Genomic DNA, 14228 nt, shown 5'->3' on the forward strand with positions numbered 1-14228 from the left:
GCCATATATTTCACCCAAGATTATCTCTTTCCAGGTGAACTTAGCTGGGTGGATTGTCATTAATAGCACCTGCAAGAAACAAAATAAGTTAGTGTTATGTTGACAGTTTATAAAAAATATGTGATATCAATTCCACATTTGTATTACATCTTGGGCAGAGTCCAGTTCCAATTCCTACCTTTAAAGCCCTTTCATTAGTCTAGAGACCTTTAAGGATTATGAGCTACATTAGATATGGTATCTTAGGCTAAAGAACTTTCATCCAAATATTAGTAAATTTGTAATTCCATTGTTTATTACTCAAGTTAATGTGCCACCTTTCATTGAGCTTAGCACATAAATCTTTATTGCATACCTAAAGATTTGAAAGGGGTAGAAGAGGCTTACTCCTCTAGAGTTGAAAGGTTGTTTTAGATTGATGATAGTTGAGAGGTGTGGATCCCATAGTTGCATTCTATTGGTTACCATGTTGACTTCAACCGAAAGTAGGCCAAATTTACTCGTGAGTTGTACATTATTTAGCCAATTTTTTGTGTTAGGATTCCATATATCACCCCAAGTTCTAATCCCTTTCTGGTATATTTTGTAGGTTTTATTCAAATCATTCTCTGAGATAGATTGGTGAAAAAATCTAAACCATATAGAGTCAACTGCAGTGTCCAAGGTAAAGTTGGAATGTGGAGATGGGACTATCAGTTTTTTATATTTAAACCAAGCCTGCCAGATCCCCTTCGTTAGTGATGAGCACCCTATTGTTTTAATTTCTACTGGGCCTAGGATAACAGTGAGCAAATCTAAAAATTTTCCATCTTGGACAGCCAACTACTTGAAATTGACTAATCGAGGAGTGTAACAAGGTAGTTCAAAAATCTTCCTCCCTATCGATAATCTTGGCAACCCATTTTGTTGCAAGTTTACTAGCCAATGTCTATAGGTTTGAAAGCCCTAGTCCCCTAAGATTTTTGGGTTTTGTACACATGACCCATGAGGCTTTGGAGATCTTAAATTTATCCATGTCCCCACTCCACAAGAAATTTCTAGCTAGGTGCTCCAATTGTTTCGATCATGTTTTGGTTGGCTGCTAGCATGCTAAATAATAGATTGTGGAGGGAATAAGGATATGTTTGAGCATTAGGCACCTGTGAGCCATATTAAATTGAATCCCTTTCCATTTCTCAAAGTGTTTTCTAATTTTCTCTAGTACCCAATCCCATCTCTACTTCATAAAGATATCAAAGCCCATAGGAATTCCAAGAAGTTTAAAAACCTTGCCCCTTTTTATTTCTTTGCACCCAGCCTCAATTAGCCATCTAGAGGGTGAGTAAATCAAAGATTTGATACCTGTTTTGACTAGGTTGATAATAAATCCAGAGGCTTTACTGAAAGTTTGAAGACAATTCCAAAAAACTAATATTGAGATAGGGTCATTATTAATGGTCCCATTAGCATCATCAGTAAACTGATTTAAAACCATGTCTTTATTATTGGATAGTTTGATCCCCTTGATGTTCCCCTTTTCAATATGTTGCAATAGCAAATAACAGTGTGGCCAAGGGACAACCCTATCTAATTGATCTTCTAAGAAGTATTGAATCAGTCGTTTCTCCATTAACTACAATTCTAGAGGATGCATTGCCAAATAAAGTGCTTACAAACTTTATAAATCTCCTCCCCAATCACATGTCATGTAGAGATTGAAAGATGAAGTCCCATTCCAACCTATCACAGGCTTTATCAAAATCTATTTTGAAAAAAACAAAGTATTGATTCTTCTTTTGAGCATATGCAATCCCTTCCCAAAGAGCAATGATAGAACCTAGGATATACCTTCCCTTAATAAACTCTTTCTATTCCTTCCTTATCCAAGAATTTAGATGTGGAGAAAGCCTTTCGGCCAAAGCCTTAGCAAATACTTTATAGGCCAAGGTCAAGCAGGTGATTGGTCTCCAATTCGAGAGTAGATCTTTCTCGTCTCTTTTGTGTATAAGCTTTACCACCCCTTCATTGATTATGTGAGGTAGGGCTCCATATCTCAAGGATTCCTTCCATAACTTTAGCAAGGGGATAATCAAGAATTCTTTAAATTCTTTTAAAAACTCATTAGGGAGACCATCTATCCCTAGGCTCTTTCCTTCATCGGTAGAGCATCTATGGTGTTTTCCAATTCTAATGCAGCAAGCTCACCATCAAGTAGGGAGGCTATGGAAGATGGGACCACCTTCTTCCTAACCAGGGCAAATTTGGATTTTGCATTGGTATCATCTAGATTACTAATTCTAGGAGAACTAAAGATATTAGAGAAGATTTATTTAGCAATTACTAGATTTTTAGCATTGTCTTTAGCTTTGGTACCATCGATCTTAGTTAAGAGAGGGACAATATCCTTCTTTTTTTTTTCTTTAGAATGTTGAACATTTTTGCGGTTGGTCTACTAGCTTTCCTAGCCCACCATTGTCTAGTGAAAAGCTGAATGATCGATGCTTCTTTGTCTTCTAAAAGTCTGAATTCTTCATTGACCTTGAGAAGATCTGTCTGTAAGTGTACTTGCCCTGATTCAATTTGGACTTCTAGAGACTTACTAAGGGAATACTTTATTGCTCTTTCAACCCTAGGTGTCTAAGAAATTCTTGGGTATATTGGATAGCCCTCGTCCATGCTTGAGCTAGGGAGATGAAGGATTGAGCGTTTCCATATATTCTTGATAGAGTCCCTAACCTCTTTTAGCTTAAATAACCATGAATTGGTGTGGAACCATCCAGATTTTACAATTTGGGAGTCATTTGACAGACTCAACTGAATGGGGAAGTGATCCAACATAACAATATTTTTAAGCATTTTACACTTAGCATTAAATAATGTAGCCAGAAGGCCTGTTGAAATATAAAACCTGTTCAACCTAGCTTTCCGGAGGTTAGATTTTACCTAATTATTAGACCAAGTGAAACTCAAACTGTTACTTATGTCCACTAGCCCATGAAAGGCCTTAGTTGCCATCCACTTTTCCTTCTTAGTACCTGAGATGCAATGTCCCTTTTCTAAGAACCTGTCCTTCAAGGACTCCATCATGTTAAAATCCCCAACCAATATGATGGGGCACTTTATAACCTGCAAGGAATCCCAAACTTTTCCTCTTTCTAAAGAAGAGTTAGGGGCATACATGGAGACAACAACAAACTCATCAAGATTTTTAAAGTGGGCAACTATCCAATTATTATCATTGTCAATAGAGATATTACTTAGCTGATCTTTGACCCTACTAGAAAGGCCTATACATGCACCTCCCTTTTCTATGATTATGCTTAGTGGTGAACCGTACAAAATATTTGGAAATAAGATTCAGATTCTTAGTCAAAGTATCTTCAATAGCTTTGACTTCTTGTAGGGAAATAACCTCAAGAAGAATGGCTTCTTGGTTAGGCCATTTCCTGATAGTGATTGCTCTTTTTGGGTCAGTGAGACCTTTCGAGTTATAAGACAGAAAAGTAAACATATTCATTATTGAGATTAGTTTTTTAAATACTTACCTTTCTTTTGAGAGTCCTTACCCTATCCAAAGGGGTTACTCACACTTTGACCTACCTTGGAAAATCTTCTTTTTGTTTGTTGTGTGTTGTTTCCACCCTTTTTGGGCTTTCTAAGGAGGGTGGATTGTTAGGGATGTAATCCCCACCAAGTACTTCCTCCTCTTTAGCTTAGGTAAAGTCCACATCTTCATTTTGTACATTGAGATCAAAGTTTGAAATGTCTACTGGAGTAACCCCCTCATTCTGTTGTTCTAGTTGAGTTTCCTCAATGATAGCCTCATCATTATCTGAATTTGCAATGTTTTGGCACTTACTATGGCCGGTTTTACCCAACTTGGAAGCCCCATTATTTTCATTATTCAAATTCATTAATAATGCATCGTATCTATTGTTATTTTTACCTTTGTGAATAACATTAGTTTTTTGTTTGTTTGTCCCTTACTTTTGTTGTTCCCCTTCCTATAAATTTGTTGAAAACCATCATCTTGGGTTTTTTCAGTTTTAGGGGGGTATCATCTTACTTATTATCAGCAGTTTCATGTGTGTTCCATTCAGGATAGTTCTTGATAAAATGACTTGTTTTAAGGCACTTAAAACAAGCATTAGGCAGATTTTTATAGATAACCGGTTGGTCCTTAATAAATAGCCTATTTGTATCTAAGATTATCAATGATAATTTCTTACTGACATCTACTTCAATGAGCAACTGAGGATGCCATCTTGGATTTATGTCCGTATATGGCCTTTGACCACGTAATCTTCCTGTGGATATAGCCAAAATTTTTAGAAATAAATAGAGATTTAAAGGAAAATTTAGGAATTCTACCTGGACAAGAAAACATGTCATGTTTGACCATGTCGGATCGAATTCTAGGGTCCATTTCAGTAAAGATAGAGGTGAGTTACGCATCATCCATTGGCCATAGCTCAACATAGTTAAGACCGCTTGTTCTTTCAGACTCAAACATGAAAAAGAAATAGTTATTTGGTAGGTATTGCATGCTAATAGGTTTGCACCCAATTGATTCCCAATTATTTCTAACCTAGTTTCTTAGAAAGTCAATTGGTGGGCGAGCTCCATGACAAAGACCTATCAGTGCTCTTAACTAATAGGTGTAATTAAATTTCTTCAATTCAATAGCAGGGACTAAGAGAGAAACCTTGTTATCTGGGAGGCTTGAAGATGGGTTACCTTGATGACTTGCTCCCTGATTACCCTTTGGGGGAAGTCCAAAGTCTTCATGTCCTCCATTGACACCTTCACCAGCCACTAGTTTATTGAATTGAGAAGGGCGAGTCTGCTGTAGAAAATTATTTGTCTTGTTAGTAGCACCTCCAGGCTCATGAGGGCACTTTGGTGAATTGATGTTCCCCCCTCTGCTAGCTCCCAGAAGTTCCCCAATTCCTCCCTTGGGTGCTACACCACCACCCAAGGCCAAACCTTCACCACCATGGTTGCTAGCTTCTCCACAGTTCCAAAGGTTATGCACTCCATTATTTAGATTACTGCACTGAGAGACCATTAAAGAGGGGGTTCCCCATGATTTGACCATATGACCTTTGTAGGGAGCTAGCCATACCTGTCTTGTGTAGGAAGGCAGTCGAATGAGTTTGGTGAATGAAGGGTGATGAGATAGATCCAACTTGTGGCATAGTAGTATGCATATTCCCTATGAATGCTCCAAATGCGGATGAGACTCCCAACATACCTAGAGGTGCCTCCATGTGAGAGGCCTATGGTGCAGGGTCCCCCCTAGGGGGGGAAAGGGGCATGGAGGGGGCTTTCAGTACCAACGATGGAGCTTACTGTCTTGGGAAGGGGGAGGGCAAACGTGGTGACCATATGAAATCACCCTAAACCCTAAACTTTTGAAAAAATGGTAAAGTCACAGACACGAAGTGGATCTTCTCCCCACTCTCTAGAGTTTGGAAATACCCAAAGATCACCTCTCCCACTTTTGCTTACATATATCTAAGTGTCCAACTTGTTGGCCCTATAGGCATGGGTATTGAGTGACAACCAACGTCTAAACTTTAGAGGGGAAAAACCTCTAAATATTTAGGGAGCGTGCTGTAAGATCAATCTCTTTTTAGATATAATTTCGTGAAATTAATTCATACTTTTCAAAAGAACCTATGAATTTCTAAGCAAAAGGTTTTGTATCAACTCTCAAAAATTGTTTTGCGAACACTAGTATCGAGTTTAGCTAGATTAGACTGCTTCATAAATATAAATATATTTTTCACTTTAATGTTTCTAATTAAAATATGTAAAAGTTACATATGTCTTAATCATGGACTCAGTAATGTTCATACATAGTAGATGCTTCACGTTAAGGTCATCACACTAGTGCTCCCTATCTCTCCCTTCCTCTCCCACATGAAGTTCAAAGAGACTTGTTGAAACTCTTAGATATACCCTACTTCTAACACTTAGAATTAACAATAGCAATTCTTGTGCAAGCTAAAATACTATGTTCCACTGCTTCACCTACCTTGGGGAAGCCACTCTAACATATAAAAAGATATCACTAAATGGGGTTATCCACAAGTTGAATTTAAAAATATGTGTGTTCTATTTGTGATAATTTTCCAAATAATGATTTTTTTAATTACCACATAACAAAGTCACTTCCAACCACACCCATTGCTTACAAGATAGGATTTAAAAGTCAAAACTTACCCATTGCTTGGAAGACAAGATTTAGAAGTCAAACCCATACGTAAATAGTCAACTGCATGAGAGAGAGAGAGAGAGAGAGAGAGAGAGAGAGAGAGAGAGAGAGAGAGAGAGAGAGAGAGAGAGAGAGAGAGAGAGAGAGAGAGTGTGTGTGTGTGTGTGTGTGTATGCAACAATAAGAGCATGCAAGTTCTAAATCCTCTGCTAGAATTTATATTCATAATAGCTTCAACTCTTCCACTAGTAATTCATTTCCTCACATTATTGTACTCGTCCTCTCCACCATTATTTTTAATGGATCTTGCTCAAGGGGGTTGTTGGAGGTTAAAGGCTGCATGTGCCTAGCTTCCTATAGTTACTTGTATACAATACGTGCACATCTATACACTGTAGTGGTGGCGGGCATCCATCACTATCACTTTATTCTTTATTCTTTTAGTGGCAATAGAATAAGGGAAGGTAGGTCGCACATTGTGATTGTTGGAGTTCTCACACCTTGGTCTCTCTCTTCTTGCTTGAACCTCCATAGCTCTTCCTCTCTTCTTGCTTCCTTGCTTGTGCTTTCACCTTCCGCTCCACCTTTCAACTGGTATTAGAGTGAGCATTTGAGGAGTTTCATCATCACTTGGTGCAACTCAAGAAGAAGAGCTCCACTTCAAGCTTTCATGGTAGCCATATCCCAAGGTATGCATCAGTCCCATTGATCTTCGACTCACTCTAGCTTGTTCTAGCCTCATTCAAGCCCTTTCAAGGGAGTGTTTTAGCTTTAGTGAGAGCTCCATTGTTCCCTAGCTGACCAGTAGTAGTAGCAAAATCCCTAGGACAACTAGTGTGATTTGCGTCAGCAGCTGTTCTCACTGATCTAGTTGCCCCTCATTCAACTCCCAATACTCATCTCTAGCTCCCAGCTTGCTAATACGGTTATTATTCACTTGGGTAACCTCCTTGACATTGAGCACTTCCATTTGGATGTGCATTTGGATTTGAATACCTTCGTCCATTGATTGTTTACTCAAGACAGGTCTGATGTATATCCTATGGACAGCAAATAGTGAGCTCTATAATGTATGTTTAATGCTTCGATGATTCTATTTTGGTGTGTGAATGGTATAATAATACTTTGGGATGCTAGTTGGATTGTTTAGAGCTTGAATAGCTCAGTCCTTGAAGGGTTTATTGTTATAATAATAGTTTGGACAGTAAGCATACAATAGTGAGCTTTATGCTTTGAATGACTATAAGTGCTTTGGGTACTCTATATGCTTATATGGATGCTTGCATTAATGTATGTGCCTAGATATGCTTATGAAGCATTTTGAGCTTTGCATTTGAGCTTTGTTGGATGTATTTGAGCTTTGGATAGTTGCTTCAATGATTATTTGCTTGTGGGTTGAAGGTATATTGGGTGTACATATCCTTGAATGTATTTATGATGTACTTGGGCTTCCTAGATGCTATGATACTCATGTCTTGAGCTTTTCTAGCTCATTTTACATTTCGGATTCACTTCTAGTGAAAGACACTCATATTTATTTGGAAAAGCTTGGTTCTTTAGAGATAGTGGGAGTCTCTTACTCATGTACATGCTTGATACACACGTATATTGTTCTTATAGATATTGACTCTTGTAGGCTGATTTAGTTTTGAGCATTTGGATACATGGTACCTATCATTGTAATGCTTTATCAATGGTGGATGCTTGACATGCATTGGTTGTATGCATCTATGTATCTGACACTCTGTATGCTCTTTGACAATTGTTGGCACTCAATTTCTACACAGCTATGTGCATTATATATATCCCAAATTGCCAAATGGATATTCCTAGCAATGGGAGCTTACTCCATGGGTCATTTTCCTATTGATATATGGTCATCTACTATAGTTTATCAACAGTAACACTGAATATTATTTATGAGCAAATTTTTTTAGTATAGATGCATTGTTTGAGCACTCTATTGCATATTGTTTGTGGACAACTATATCTTCCTTTGTTCCCACCCTCTTGCTCACCCCTTTGGCTTAGTTTTGTGGATATTTTGATGTAATTATAATAGCCCATACTCTTGTACTTTGCAGTTAGTTGCAATCATAATGGCAGGTACTTCTCATGCATAAGCCATGATAGTATTATTTTCAACATTGAAAAGCTTGATGGTAATAACTTCAAATATTGGAAGCCTCAAATATGGCAAGTATTATTGCATGAGAAGGAGGTTCGACCATTAAAAACCAAGGTCATAAAGCTAAAGGTGGGATAGAGACAATTGAGATGAGCTTGATGAGTTATGCAAGTCCATTATCATACTGTCTTTGTCTAAGCATGTGTATTTCAAAGCTATCTCTTTTGAGGGTGGTGCATTTGATTCATGGAAGAATGTCCTCAATCTTTATGACAAGGAGTGTCCTACATCTCAGTTATATTGGTTGAAGAAGCTTGTGGATGTTCACATGAAGGAGGGCACCCCTATCTCTACTCATTTGAATGAGTTCCACTCTATTTTCAGCTAGGATGTCTTGCAAGACATCGAATTTGAGGATAACATAAAGTCTTTATTCTTGTTTGTCACACTACCAAAGCCATGGGATACATTTTGTACTACTATGAGTGCTAATTCTCCTGTGTGCTTTAAATTCAATCATGTAAAGAGTGCTTTACTTATTGAAGAAGTAAACACGAATAATATTGATGTAGCCTGCACTTCTCATGCACTTACTATTAGAGTTAGAAATGGTGAAAATGATAATAATAATGGTGGTTGAGACTCATGGCCCAAGAGGAGCAAGTCTCATTGTCATGGACAATCCTATAGTAAGTCCCATGGTCATAAGTCCTCTTTGACATGTCATTATTGTGGTGGGTAGTATAGTCACATTAGACCGTAGTGTAATAAAATGCACAATGATAGGTGCAATGAGAAATGCAAGGGGAAATTACATGAAAATTAAAGTCCACTGAGATTGCGTCTAAGTCTAGTGTGAAGATAGAGGAGATAAATGCCTTGGAGTACAATTTTTATGACTATATTCTTATAGCTTCAGCTACTCAGTTAACCGATACACCGTTCACTTACTCTCAATGTTGACTTGTTGATTGGGTGCTTCATTTGATATTACCTCACATCACCATTGATTTCACAAATATCATACTATTGTAGGCTCTGTTAGACTAGGAAATGACATTGCATTGGATATAATTGGCATAGGTGATGTTAGACTATAGTTTAACGCTAGTGCTCCTTTTATGCTTCATGATTTATGTAATGTCTCAGCTTTGACTAAAAGCCTTATTTCAACTAGACAGTTGGATGATGATAGGTACCATGTATCTTTTGGTGATTCTTCACAGAAGATGACCCATGGTAGCCTTGTTTTTGCTAGAGGTGCCAAGGTTAGCAACCTCTACCTTGTTAATTCATCCCCATGCATTGCTCTTATTAGTAGTAGAGTTGGAGAGGAGGTATGGTCTAGTAAACATTCCTCGTATGCATACTTGCAAGTCTTTGGATGTGAGTCTTTCTGCCATATTACCAAAGATAAGCACAATAAGTTAGATTCAAAGTCTATCAAACGTATCCTTATTGGATATGAAGATGCAAGTGAGATAGGCTATCATCTTTGGAATTCGTAGGCTCGAAGGTTATCCATAGCCATTATGCTATTTTCCATGAGAAAAAGATGCATATGAGACTAGAGGAGGTGATTGAGACATGCAAGGTGATCTTTCAAGAGGAGCCTCATGTTATAGTACAACCAATCCTAGCGAGACAACTTGCTATCGTTGTTGATGATTTAGTGGCCTAGGATCCACCTATTGTGTAGGATCATGATGCTCGATAGAGAGGATATGTCATATAGGCCCCGCAACCAACTTTGAGATGCTCTACTAGAGCTTTACATCCTTCCGATCACTATGAGTCCTTTATGGATTATGCCATGGTGATACACTCTGCTTGAGCCACTTACCTATGAGGAGACTATGCAGAAAGGTGAATCTCATTGTTGGGAGAGAGCTTATATGGCTACACATGGCAAGTGACATTGAGACACTATGAAGAGTACATGAGATATTTGAAAGGCACTATAGATATGTGTATTTGCTATGGTAGCCAAGATATAGGAGTCATGGGTTACACTAACTCAAATTATGCAGGACATGTAGATAGTAGGAAGTCCACTGCTAGGTATATCTTTACATATGTTGGAGGTACTATCTCTTGGATATCTAGGGTGAAAAAATGCATGGCCTTATCTACCACCAAGGCCAAGTATACTGCAGCCACACTGAGGCTTGCAAGGAGGACCTATGGTTAGGCCATTTGGTGCAAATCTACTATAACTATGACACCTACACTACATTCAGATTTGATGAGTGCCATTCAGTTGGTTCGTAAGCTAGTCTTCCATGTGAAGATAAAGCACATTGAGGTGCACTATCACTTCATTAGGGAGGTGGTAGAGGACAAGTCCATTGTGTTTGTTAAGATTCCTAGGGATATGAATCCTATAGATTTGCTTATTAAAAGTCTCCCAATGGAATGTTATGCCTTCCTTAGGAGGTTGATGGACATATGATGAAACGACACCTTTCCTCATCCTATTGTACTCTATGCATATATTGTACTTTTTTCCTTTTTCTTTTACTCCTTGCTAAGACACATTCGCCTTTAAGTGGAAAGTTATTGGGGATTAAAGGTCACCTATATCTAGCCACCTATACTGCCACTTTATTCTTTATTCTTTTCATGGTAATAGAATAAGAAAAGTTAGGTCACACATTGTGACTATTGGAGTTCCACACACCAGTCTCTCTCTTCTCCCTTGAACCTCCATAGCTCTTGCTCTCTTCTTGCTTCCACTCATGCTTCCATCTTCCACTCCACCTTTTAGCAAGTTCCAAGTATGGCAAGTCACAAAGCATAGCATTGTTCCCATCTGTCTCAATGTGTCAAAATTGGAGATTATTTGGCACTATGAAGATTGGGGCATTGGATTGGGGTGGACTCTTTCTCTTTTCTTGTGAAATATATCCTTGCTTGCAAATTTAATGGATGACCAAATGGCTGCAATATTCAACATGTGTCAAGGTAGAAAGAAGGAAGAGGTGAAGCAAAGCTTTTGCAATTATTTCAAACTTCTTCAATATTTCATCAATGGATTCTCTATACATAGATGGCAAACAATTACTTTGATATGAAGTCATAGGGCTTATTCACCCATAACATTTCCCTTGTCTAGCATAATGGCTTTATATGTAGATAAGCTAATGCATTCTAGAAAGAAAATTATAGGAATTAAACCTATATGCTATAGTTTAGTTACACAATGCATAACCTATTCTAGATCTAAAATTTCCCTCTTATGATTGAAGGCCTTCATCTTACCTTTCAACTTGAACTATGGTCGATCAATTTAATAAGAAGAGCTACCTTGTTATCATGTTCCATGCACATTTGATCCTTAACCTTGATCCATTACACATTTTCCCTTCATGGGACATAGAACAAATGCTAGGAAAGTTTGGATAGCAAGATTTGGAGTGAATTGGCCACCACAGATAGGACAAAAATATCCCAAGCAACTAGAGGAAAGTAAATCTAATAAATGAGGATTTAGAGCAAGTCATTGCATAAACAATATTTGAAGTGGATGAGCTCCTAGAGAGAAGTGAAGGGGATTGAAGTGATTTGTCTTGAGGTAATCATAGGGAGTGAAGTTTGCATCTTGCTTGAGAGAGTACATGGGGAAAAGGATACCAATGATAATGAGGATACATGAGTAAAAGGATATATGAGAGGTCTACATGATGTGTGTGAAAGAAGACTAGGAATAGAGGTGGAATAAGAAAGTTTGAGGGTTAAGGTTTCTTTTAAAGAAAAGTATATTGTTTAGTGGTTGCATCTTGAGCAACAAGAAAGGTTGTATCTTGCATTACTTGGCTATAATTGATGTTGTGCATGTCTTTTCCTTGCATGGTCAACAAGTTCTTTTCTACAGGTGTAGATTTATTATTGATGGGAGTGCAACTAAAAGCATAAGAAAGTTCTTACTCTACTATGAATTCATTGTCATAAGAGGGGGCTGCTTTTTTCGCAATAGTGGGTTTAATATATGCTTCATTTTTGTAAAGAACCAATGCTAGAGAAGAGACAACAAAAAGTCCATTTTCTAGTGTAGTGAGAGTAGGGGGGAGAAACATGTCTTTACCAAATCACATATGAGATGGAGAGTAGAAATAGGGTCATCATCCTCCATGATTGAACCTAGGATAGATACCATGTGGAAAGTATAGAAATAAGGGAGAGGTGAAAAAAGGCACTAATTTCATTTCAAAATGCTACGTCATTTCATTAATGCATGCTGTCTAAATAGAGTAATGATTTGTTACATCCATGTGAAGCCATAAGTCTTATTCACACACACAACACAAACAAATATAAATCCTATTCAGGTTCCATGTCCCCACATGACCAAATGGTAGGATGACTATTCTCATTGAGTGAGAACTAGCTAGCCTTTATTTTGAAATGATACCCACAATCTAGGGTTGTAACATAGTCAAAGTCGAATCTAAGGGATCTATGGTAGGGTAAATACCTTTAGTAGCTAAACCTCTAGATAGCATGGTTGTAGCATCTCAATGTCCATATGTAGTAGTGGGAGGAGCCGAGTTGGTTGTGTCATCTCTATAGGTACATAAATAGCTTAAATGGATGTTATTGATCCTTCTTTAATCAAAGTAATTATTTCCTATAATAAAGAACCCATTTTTGTACCAAGAGTTGGTTTACAACCACAGTACAGGGCATTCTTGCTAATAAATCAAAAACTTTTGATCCTCCTTGGACAAAGCAAAAAATTTTCTTAGTCCATTTTGTGAAAATTTTCCAATTTTATTGTAGCCCATATTTGCTTGGTTTTCATCACAAGTTTCAAAGTTGTGTTGTCACCACTATATGTAAAATACTGCTTCCAATCAAATGCTTAGCCAAATAAGGTTGCGGTTCTAACATTAGAATCTATTAATTAGATTTCTTACATATCCCCAAAATGAGCTCCCTTTGTTCTTATTGAGAGTTAGGTTTACATTGAACATATGAATGATTGGCCTGTTGAGATCCTATCCTAGAAATAGACCTAAAATTCAACATGATGGAGTACCTTGCAATCTCATATTCTTCTCAAAAATTTTATCATATATATATTATTATGTCTCTCTCTCATGCTTGTTTTCTTGCATTCTCAATGAGAGATATAAGAATCCATGCCTTTTAGTGGCACTTGAAGAGCCTATCTAAGGAATAGACAGTAAATTCAACATGATGGTAGTACATGGAAATCTAGCATTCTTTCTCTCCCTTCTTAATAGTTTACCATCTATTTCATTCTGTGTGTGTGTGTGTGTGTGTCCAAGTTTGTTTTCTACATTCTTAGACATAGATCTAAGAATCCATGCCTTTTCTCTTGCTTTATTGCTTTATTTATTTCATTAATGCATGCTCTCTTAATAGAGTAATGATTTGTTACATCCATGTGAAGCCATAAGTCTTATTCACACACACAACACAAACAAATATAAATCCTATTCAGGTTCCATGTCCCCACATGACCAAATGGTAGTATGACTATTCTCATTGAGTGAGAACTAGCTAGCCTTTATTTTGAAATGATACCCACAATCTAGGGTTGTAACATAGTCAAAGTCGGATCTAAGGGATCTATGGAAGGGTAAATACCTTTAGTAGCTAAACCTCTAGATAGCATGGTTGTAGCATCTGAATGCCCATATGTAGTAGTGGGAGGAGCCGAGTAGGTTGTGTCATCTCTATAGGTACATAAATAGCTTAAATGGATGCTATTGATCCTTCTTTAATCAAAGTAATTATTTCCTATAATAATTAAGATCCCGTTTTTGTACCAAGAGTTGGTTGACAATCACAATAGAGGGCATTCTTCCTAATAAAGCAAAAACTTTTGATCCTCCTTGGACAAAGCAAAAAAATTTCTTATTCCATTTTGTGAAA

Source organism: Lygodium microphyllum, chromosome 6 (genome assembly GCF_053477565.2).
Source record: "Lygodium microphyllum isolate KBCC chromosome 6, Lygodium_microphyllum_v1.1.10, whole genome shotgun sequence".
Taxonomy (NCBI): Eukaryota; Viridiplantae; Streptophyta; class Polypodiopsida; order Schizaeales; family Lygodiaceae; genus Lygodium; species Lygodium microphyllum.